This window comes from Arvicanthis niloticus, chromosome 14, assembly GCF_011762505.2.
Source record: "Arvicanthis niloticus isolate mArvNil1 chromosome 14, mArvNil1.pat.X, whole genome shotgun sequence".
NCBI lineage: Eukaryota > Metazoa > Chordata > Mammalia > Rodentia > Muridae > Arvicanthis > Arvicanthis niloticus.
Window position 1 is genome coordinate 51,148,470 of NC_047671.1, and position 10,538 is coordinate 51,159,007.

Here is a 10,538-nt window from a genome sequence, read left to right on the forward strand (position 1 = left end):
AGACTCCCTAACCCAGCGGGCCGCAGCAGACTGCGGGAGACACTCAGTCCGCCCCAGGCCGCCACAGGGCGATGGCAGCAGCGGGGTCTTCTCTCCTTAAGAGCCGCGCGCCCCAATCCGCCGCTCCGCGAGTCCCGCCAGCTCTCCCCGCGCAGCCACCCGCGTCTCACTGTGCCCTAGCCCAGGCTGGCCGCCCCGCTCCAATCCCAGAGCCCTCACCTCTCTACTCCAAGAAGCAGCCGCCGGCTGACCCGGTCTGGACTGAAGAAGACTGGACCCGACTACGCTAACAGCGCCGCACCTGCCGCGAGCCACTGAGCCGCAGCGGCGCGCCTGACGTCACCCGAGCCTCAAGCGCTGGAAGCCCGGAGTCACCTGATCTCCCTGGCAACGCGCGAGGGGGCGGAACCAAGCGAGGGCGGCGTCATAGCGCGAGCCCCGCCCCCTCCGCGTCTCTGTGTTTCCACACCACACAGGGGACTTCAACCTGTCCCTTAGCTCCCTGTGGTCCCCGGGCTGTATCTAGAGTTTCTCTCCGGGTCCTTGCGAGCACCCCGCCCCACATCGCTAAGAACGGAGCTTGGGGAAAAGGGCAGGAGCTCTGAGGAGCAGCTCAGTACACAGCATGTAGGACTGCTGCTGCTGCTGCTGCTGCTGCTGCTGCTGCTGCTGCTGCTGCTGCTGCTGCTGCTGCTGCTGCTGCTGCTGCTGCTGCTGCTGCTGCTTGGCCTCTTCTCTGCTAGGGTCACAGGGGCCTACTAGCCAGCTGCACTTGAGAGCTGAGGCTGATAACTAAATTGCACTTTGGCTACCTCCCATAAACTTTGCTGCAGTAGTGTGACCAATGCATGAGAATGTAACGAGACTAATTGCAAGAATCCGCAGGATAGGGCCAGTGTCCAGACCAGGACCTCTAGTTCCTCAAATCCCCTATTGTCACAGGAAGAGAAATTTTTAAACCGGTCCCAGAGAACAACCCATAACAACCTTTCTAGTTCTACTTGGGAAAAGAAAAGAAAAAAAAAAAGCTTAATTTTCATTTTGGAAACTGATTGTTCTGGGCTGGGGTGAAATGCGTATTTCAGAGGTTGCGTGCTTGTAAAGCATGTACAAACCTAGACTGACTCCCTAAACCTGCCTAGAAAGGGGGAAGTGGTCCAAATTCCTCGTGTTGATTGCTATACTAGTATCTTTACACCTTTGTCACTACCCAGTCTTAATAAATAGACTGTGAAAATGTAAACAAATGAGATGAAAATCGGAAGAGGGCCTCACTGTTGCTGACTTCCACTTCAGCTTTACTCTCCCACTCCCTGAACCTCTAAAAGAGGTTGTCTGTCTGTCCTCCCTGCCTTTCACACAATAGGATCTTTGACCAAGAAGTTAATTTACAACTAACTTCTACTGAGTATTAAAGGCCAGGCTGATTAAGATATATAGCATTGGAAAATCAAAAATACATAGGGAGCCTGACCATAGTTCATATCTTTTTGTTTTGTTTTTCACAACAGGGTTTCTTTGTGTAAAAGAGCAAGAACCCTGGCTGGCCTGGAACTTGCTCTGTAGACCAGGCTGGCTTCAAACTCAAGATCCACCCTCCTCTGCCTCCAGAGTGCTGGGATTAAAAGCATGCACCACTACACCCGACCATTTTCTCAGCTTATTTTATTTATTACGCATTAATCTTGAAACAGGATCTCATGTTTCCCAGGCTGGCTCTGAACTTCCTATGTAGCTGAGGATGACAAATTTCTGATCCTCTTGCCTCTACCCCGAGTGCTAGGATTACAGGTGAGTGACATTGTACTTGCTTTTATTCGCTGAGGATCAAACCCATGCTGGGCAATAACCCTACCAACTAGTACGTCCTAGCTTCTACATTTAGGTTGTATGTTTTGTTTTGTTAGTAGCACATACATGGAAGAAAGACAGCTGCAGAAAGCAGAGAAGCACCATGGCTTTACTGAGAAAGAGCTAAAGGAGAAAAGAGATTGAAAACAGGAGGCCTGCCAGGGCAGTGATGGCGCACAACTTTAATCCCGCCACTTGGGAGCATAGGCAGACAGATTTCTGAGTTTGAGGACAGCCTGGTCTACAGAGTGAATTACAGGACATCCAGGGCTACACAGAGAAACCCTGTCTCAAAAAACAAAACAAACAAACAAACAAAAAAAAAAAAAAACCAGGAGGCCTGGACTATAATTCCAGCATGAAAGGGTGTCAGATAAGAGGGTCTTTACAGGTTCAAGGTCAGCCTGGGCTATGGAATGAGACTCTAGTTTGTTTGTTTGTTTGTTTGTTTGTATAGGAAGGAAGGAAGGAGGGAAGGAAGGAAGGAAGGAAGGAAGGAAGGAAGGAAGGAAGAAAGGAAGGAAGGAAGGAAGAGAAAGAAAACTTGAGTCCAGGAGAACAGTGAGAAGGAAGAAGAAGGAACATGGGTACATGGCAGAGGCAGACCTGGGGTATCTGGCAGAACCAAGGAGACCTCCAACTAGACAACAAGTCAGAGCCGAGATGAGAGGAGAGAGTTGGGCCAGAGTGAGGTTTGAGGGATCCTGGGGGCTAGCAGAAGGGAGAAGCAGGCAGTGGTTTTTTTGTAGTGCTGAAAGGGAAGAGGAGGTGAAGGCAGGCTAAGGACATCACAGGACAGCTGAGAGGCTGCAAGAGGAAGGCCTGAAAGAAAGGAAGAAACAGGGCTGGGGAGATGACAACATACACCTTTGGCAGCTGATGTGCCTTCGGGGCCACATGATAGGCTGACAAAGAGCAGCATTGTGCATTAGCCACTGAGGACTGAAGGTCACCCAAGTGTACCCCCAAAACTATCTCTGGGACATCATGTGGTTTGAGCCACTCTGCAGAACTATGAAGCAGGGGGAAAAGCAGATGTGGGTAGATCCATAACTGCATCCGACAGTATTCATCAAGACATAGTCCTGTCGATTCTGTTTGTCTAGAGAACCCAGACTAATAACAGGCTTTTTCTTTTTGTCTGGAATATTTCTAGGCCCTTGCTAACATGTCTCCTGTCTGGTGAGCAAGGTGGAGGGAGATGAAGAAGTGTAATTGCCTTGAAGAGCTTTATGGCATCTGCTTAAGGCTGGGACATAGGAGAGCTGTTCTGGGGAAGAAAAGGGCATCTTTTCAATATGGCCTCTTATTACTCCCCTTTTCTGAGTAGGTAGGGTCACAGTGAAGGAACCATTATCAAAGAAAAATCAAAACATTCACTACCCTACCTCCATCGATGATGGAAGGAGCTGCTAGCACATGAGTAGAAAAGTTAGCATTGCTGCTGTCAGGTTCCAAGAACCAGAGATGTGGCCAGAGGCTGGCACAGCTGCATGCCTTTCTTCTCAGATTTGACCATGTCCCAGGATAAACATTAGGCCTTGTGTAGAAGTTGCTGGACTGTCATCAGATTTCTTCACAATAGCAGTGGGTGTGTTTCTGTTCCTGGAAAAAAAAAAAGTGTGGTAAAGCCTATGTCTTGGGAAGTCCACTAACCACAGAAATTTCAACATGTGTTCATCTACAGCAGTCATCCAAAGACTATGCAGGCAGCATGGGTCAGTGAAAAGAATCTACACTCTGAGGTTTGTTCATTTGTGAACTTGGGCAAGTCTCCAGTCAAGAGCCAAATGATGACACCACTTACCTCACAAGACTATTGTAAATTCTAAGTGACTCTCAGGGCACAGAAAACCCAGATTCATAACTTTTTGCTTTTGTGCTTTCAGGGATCAAATCTGATTCTTCTCACAGGCTAGGCAAGTGATCTATCACTCAACTACACTCCCAGAGCCTTCACACTTTTTGTTTGTTTGTTTGTTTTGTTTTGTTTTTTGAGACAGGGTTTCTCTGTGTAGCCCTGGCTGTCCTGGAACTCACTCTGTAGACCAGGCTGGCCTTAAACTCAGAAATCCACTAGTCTCTGACTCCCAAGTGCTGGGATGAAAGGCATGTACCACCACTGCCTGGCGAGCCTTCACACTTTTAAAAGCCTATTACAAAAGCCATTCTGGGAGTTATGGATGTAGTTTGGTGGATAGAATGCTTGGCTAACATACATGAGGCCCAGTATTGGACCTAAAACCACATAAACCAGGCATGGTGTTGCATACCTGTAATCACAGCAGTTAGGCTATAAAGACAGAAGGACTCGAAGTTCATCCTAGGCTATAGAGAATTCACAGTGAACTTTTTTTTTTTTAATTAAACTGCTTCTTGGACTAGGGGATGTGGTTAAGCTGGTGGAGTGCTTTGCCTGGCATGCATGAAGCCCTGGGTTAGACTCCACATAAAACTGTACCACATAAACAATAAATAATACCATATAAAACTGGGAGTGGTGGTACATACCCATAGTCCTAGGAATTGAGAAGTAGACGCAGGAACATAGGAACGAACTCTTGTTCAAGGTTGTCTTCAGCTACAAAGCAAGTTCCAAAGCATCCTGGAATACATTAGACCCCATCTCCAAAGGAGAAGGAAGAGAGCTAGCTTCTAATTACCCTGGCTGGGTCTTCCAGACATCCAACACCTACTGGAAGACCCAGCAGTGTGGGGATTCCCCAGCCATAGTGAAACTGAATTGTAAACTCTCGTCATTCATGGAAAGAGCACCGCCAGTTCCATTGGAGAAGGTACACTCTAAGAAAGGAAGAGTCTAGACCAAAGCCTCGGCAAAAGTGGGTATTCTGGGTCTCAGCGCATCTGCACCAGGGGCTCAATGAGTGAACGGATGCAGGAATACGCAAAGGTAACTGAATTACGATGATGTAAGTTCAGACTGGTGAATCCTTTATTGAGGGAAGGAGTGGATGAGTGATTCAGCACATAAGTAAAGATGACATAAGAATGGTAGACAGCCAGAAGACTAACCTAAGCAGGCTATGAAAACCAGGAAGTTCTGGAAAAGAGAGATAGAACAGATAGCAGAGGAGTTTTCGAAATAATGGATTCTTCTGTTAGGCACATGGGGTGTGGATCTGGAAGGACAGGATTTTAGTGGGACACCGAGACTTACTGGCCATGTGACCTAGAACAAGTTGACTTAACTGCTGTGCAATTGTTCCCTAGGTTGTAAAAATGGAGATAAGATTGTTAATTGCTTTACAGCAACCATGAGGACTGATTGAGAAACCTCTGGAATCAAAGTTTTATTAAGAGCTAAGCAGAAGAGGCTATTCAGAGTGAAGAAATGAGAAGGAACTGGGAAATGGGAACAGAATGCACTGTTTTGTGAAGAAACATTTGAGAGCAGAATGCAGGTTGGGTCCTTTGTGCCATGGCAAAGGCAGAGCCTCAAAAGATCAAGGACTGACTAGTAGCTAGAAGCTACCATGCCCAAGAAAGAAAGCTCGTCCCCACCCTGGTGGTCCCTGTATAGGAGTCGGATCCTGGCACAAGGCATCTTCAGTAACCCTATTAGTGAGTGTAAGTAGGTACATAAATTGAACATCTTTTGGGAACTTACCAGGCTAGCAGGAACTGCTGGAAAAATTCTATTCAGTCAAGCACAGCAAATTTTAAAGTCCAGGAGAAATCACCCAAGACCTGGCTCATTTCAGTGCTATTCCCACTCCCAAGGGAGACAAAAAACAGATGTGAATGTGACCAGACATGTTCAAAACCCAGGGGAGAATGGCCAGAGTCTCCTTCTATGAAGTAGGATTAAAGAAATGGGGGGGGGGGGGGGGGAGGGGATCACTTCTAATCTAGTAACACACACCTGTAAACCCAGCACTTGGAGGTGAGGGCAGGAGGACCAGAGCTACAGAATTTGAGTCTAGCCTGCGCTATACAGTCTGTGACTAACCAAAACTACTGCTTCCTCCTCCAGTGCTCTCATGGAATTTAAAGTGCATGTGAAGGAAAGTGCATTGCAAAGTTGCTTGTCAGCCTCTGCCTGTGGGTCTTCATCTGAGCAATGGATCTCAGTTTCATGCCTTCCTATTGTCTATATTTGCCAATTCCGATCTTCTAGTCACAACTGCCTTTACTGCAAGTGCTGAAGGACTAGTCAAATCACCTTAAGCCCAAGTGATAACATGTGAATTCAGGAAATTCAAAGTCCAAACATCCATCTGATTGACAGCTGTGGTGAAACCCTGACAGCAGGAATCTCCTCTCTGGTTCTCTCCCTGTTTCCTCCCTGTCTTCACTCAGGACTACCCAGGCAGGCAGTCCCCCAATGTCTGAGGACTTTCTCCCAGCTGAAAGTCTCAGGAGACTAAAGGCTTTCAACAGCACCTGGAAAGCTCCAGGATGAAATCTTGGGTTTGAATGGCATATGGAACTGGCTTTCTTCTGAATTCTGTAGGCGGGGTGTGAAGCCTTGGCTGGTTCTGTGTTCTCTGGAGCTAAACATAAACTCATTCTCCTTAAATTCCACAGGAGGAAGAAATGGCTTCCCAAGGAAAGCAGAAGTTCAGTAGCCAAAAGTAGGAGCTGACCCCTACAGGCTGCCCACACTATGAGCATCAGCCCATTGAAAATTCTAGAAGGCTTATGTCATAGACTATTCTAATAGGCTTCGATTCAGTTGAGAATCACTCAGCTTCTCTGGTGTTCCAGCAATGGGACACCAATGGGGAGGCAACTCCAGCACTCAGAGTCCAGCCACTGAGAGCAATGGACTGGCGTTTGTTTTTTACGGAAATGTATCCTTCTCTGAAAGCATAGTTTCTGAGGAAGGCACTTCAAGGAGCACTTAATACCCTAAGTGCGTTTGTACAGCATCCAGGGCTCTCAGGGGGCAGCACATAAATGCATGCATTTCAAATTGTAACCCTCTGAAGCATTGATTTCTGATGTGGCTGGGCATCGTGATAGTGATCTTAGAGGAGCCAGTCCCGGAGGAGCGTGCATTTTTCTCCTGGGCTGGGTCTCAGCTGACTACAATAAAGTTCCAACAACTCTGAAACTTCTTCCTGCTTTTTTAACCTTTTAAAGAAGCAAAAAAGAAAACCAGCACATATAATTTGGAAATGGTAAACCCATCAGTTCCTTTGAACTTCTATCTAAAAAATAAGCCAAGGATAATTTAAAATGGGATACACTAAGGGTAAAGTCAGGGAGACACTAAACTCCAGATATCCAACACGTTTGCAGAGAGACAACCATGTGCCAGGAGTTATATCAGGCTCTGGAAATGTAGCAATAAGGAACATATTTTAGCCAGATACAGTGGCTAAAATGGACTGTTAGCACTGAGGAAGTGGAGACAGGAAAATCAGGAGTTCAAGGCCATCCTCGGCTACATACTGAGTTGGAAACAGCCCGGGATACCTGTGACCCTGTCTTAAAAGACAGAGAGGCAAATATCTATCTGTTCAAAGGAACATGGAAATTAAGTGGCAGAGCTGAGGCTGAGATCCATAGACTCTTACCTGCCTTTAGCTTTTACTTTCTTCTAGCTGGTGAATGGGAGGCGATTGGAGGTGGAGGGGACTACAGTAAACTGGAGAACAAACTTTACTAAAAGGAGGCAACTACTCTATCCAAGTAGCAGCGATCTGTCCAGGGGAACATGGCTCAGTGTGGCCAGGCTCTCTGATCTGTTACAGTAGTTTTGAGATAGGGTCTTGCTATTCAGCCCTAGCTGGCTTTGGACTCAGTCTGTGTACCAGGCTGGTCTCGAACTCATGCTGATTTTCTTGTCTCTGTCTCGCAAGTACTCAGGTTTTGTTCTCTCTCTCTCTCTCTCTCTCTCTCTCTCTCTCTCTCTCTCTCTCTCTCTCTCTCTCTGTGTGTGTGTGTGTGTGTGTTCCCCTCTCCCTCCCCCTCCCCTTCCCCCTCCCTCTGTGTGTGTGTGTGTGTGTGTGTGTGTAGTTCAGATCAGAGAAAAACCTCCACTGTCAGTCCCTATCTTTCACCTTGTTTGAGACAGGGGTTGCTGGTGTTTGCCTACGCACACCAGGCTGGCTGGCCCATGAGCTTCTATCTCTGCCTCCCATCTCACCGTAGGAGGGCTAGAATTACCAACATGTGCCACTCTGTTCATCTTTGTGGGTACAAGTTCATCTTCGTGCTTGTGTAGCAAGCGCTTTCTTTACACTGAAACGTCTCACCACCTCCCATTTTCTTTCTTTCTTTCTTTTTTTTTTTTCAACAAAACTCAGTAAATAGTATTTAATGGAAAAACAAAAATAAAGCAAAACCCAGTTTCAAAATACTATAATAGGCAAACAAAACCTGCTAAGTATAATCCTGGCCACAGACCTGTTCCTGTGAAAGCCTAAATCTAAATATAAGAAACCTGTATATGTGCTGCTTACATCTCTTAGGTTGGTTTTGTTTTGTTTTGAGACAGGGTTTCTCTGTGTAGACCAGGCTGGCCTTGAACTCACAGAGATCTGCCTGCTTCTGTTTCTTGAGTGCTAGGATTAAAGGCATGCATACCACCACCCAGTCTCTTAGGTTGATTTTTTTAAAGACTAAGGTAAGAAAGAAGCAAAAACCTTTGGGAATGGTAACTGGGAGGGAGTAGCTGGAACATTCCAACCCCATGTCGTGGAGGAGGTTGGCATAGAACCATTTTACACAAGGCTGACAGGCCATGCTTATCTGAAAGGGAAAATTTAACTTTAGGGCGGGCTTCATGTTATATCTGAGGCCCTAATAATGATCATTAAGCTGTCAGCACGCAAGACTTGGTTCAAAATAATTCTCCTCCTGCAAGTCACAATCTACCCACTTCTTGGTCCTTCCATGTTGCCTCTGCCTGGGGCCTCCCACACCCAGCAAGCTTTTCATTCCTGTTGGTCCATTTGTCAAGAGATGGTAGCAACAGGGAAACATAGGAAAGGTTTATCCAGGGTGGCCTGTAACTGGAGTTGGTCTCTGGGGTGCCTCGGCATCCTGGCCTTTGGAGAAAAAAGGGGAGGGAGACACAGAATAGCTTCTACCACCAATAGAATACCTCCAGCTGGCCTTGCTGGAAAACACCTGTAATCCTAGCACCATGGGAGGTGGGTGCAGAAGGGTCATGAGATCAACATCAGCCTTGGCTATATATATGGAGTTTAAGGCTAACTTTGACTCCATGAAGAGACTCTGCTTCAAAAAAACAACACCTTGGACTGGAGAGATGGGCCAGGGTTTAATAACACTGGCTGTTCTTGCAGAAGACCCAGGCTCAGTTACCAGCATCCACACAGTGGCTCACAGCTGCCTGTAATTCCAGTTCCAGGGAATCTGATGCCCTCTTCTGCTCTCTGAGGACTCCTCCATGCACAAAGTGTACATACATACAGACAGGTGCACACATATATACTATGTGTCTATCTATCTATCTATCTATCTATCTATCTATCTATCTATCTATCATCTATCTGCACATTTGCAACAAGCCAAGTGTGTTGACCCATGCCTGTAAGCCCAGCTTTATAGAAGCCGAGACAGGAGAAATACCCAGCAAGCAGCACTCAAGGCCAGCCAAGGCTACATAGTTCCAGGTCAGCCTGAGCTACAGAGAGAAACACTCTCAAAAACAAAACAACAACAAAGCAACAAAACACAATGAATCATTACTCCACAAGAAAATATTCATACTTAAAACGTATAAAGGAATCCCATCCTTGGATCTTAACAAGATCAGAAAACCTCTGTTTACTACAAGAATTGTTTCAGAAGGAAATGAGATCTGGCACAGAAAAAAAAAAATCCCAGTTCTATCAAGTCTCAAGATAGTAACTTTACAGCCATCTGCCAGTGTGTCTCATCAGAGCAAAACAGCACTGTTGAGCAGGGGGACAGCTCTGCTGCTGCTGCTGCTGCTGCCTCCACCACCTCCTCCTGTTGCTTGGATAAAGCAGCGGCATGTGGCACTGCTGTGAGATTCTTAGAAGATCCAGACAAGTGCTGCTGGCTGGAGCCTTCTACTTCTGTTTGCACCATGAGGCTCCAAATTCCAACTTCTCTGGAATCTTCTCCTAGGAAGCCACTCAAACTACACACAAGGAGGACTTCCATACCTTCCGGGAGGCAGGAGCATAGCTTATACACACAGCCACCCCTTCTGCTGTGAAAATCATTTGATTACCCTGTGGCTTCTCTTATTCTGAGGGAGAGAGCACAGTGCTATGTGGGGCTAAGAGTATCCAGGGGGCTGTATTCGCCTACATTCTCACTTTGGGACCAGAACCATTAACTTCATCTTTTTGAGCCTCAATTTCCTCATCTGTTAACTGGGAATAGCAAAAGGACCAACCACCGTTAAGGCTCAGGTTCAGCCACCACTGTCCCAGGAACCTTCTGCTCTGTCCACTCACACCACACAAGTTAAAAGGCTGTAGTACTTAATTGCTGGGTCTCTTGGTTTGTTTTTGAGACAGGCTCTCATGTGTCCAGGCTGATCTTAAAACTCACACCTTGAAGTTCTGATTCTTCTGCCTCCACCTTCCAAGTGCAGGAATAGACCACCATGATTGTTTTATACAAGATGATCAGGAGCCGTTGTGTTGTGGGGTAGCCAGGGCCAATCAATTGCTATTCTTCAGCTGCAGCGGTAGAGACACAAGCTGCTACCTTTG

General features: G+C 46.7%; 1 non-coding gene across 1 annotated transcript in view; it reads right to left on the reverse strand.

The window, feature by feature from the left end:
- LOC117719530 (uncharacterized) overlaps nt 1-653 on the reverse strand; it is a 54,705-nt gene extending 54,052 nt beyond the window's left edge. The window contains exon 1 of the transcript XR_013103784.1: nt 220-653. This is a non-coding gene — a transcript (uncharacterized LOC117719530). The remainder of the gene's footprint in view (nt 1-219) is intronic.
- Between the last annotated feature and the right edge of the window lie 9,885 nt (nt 654-10,538).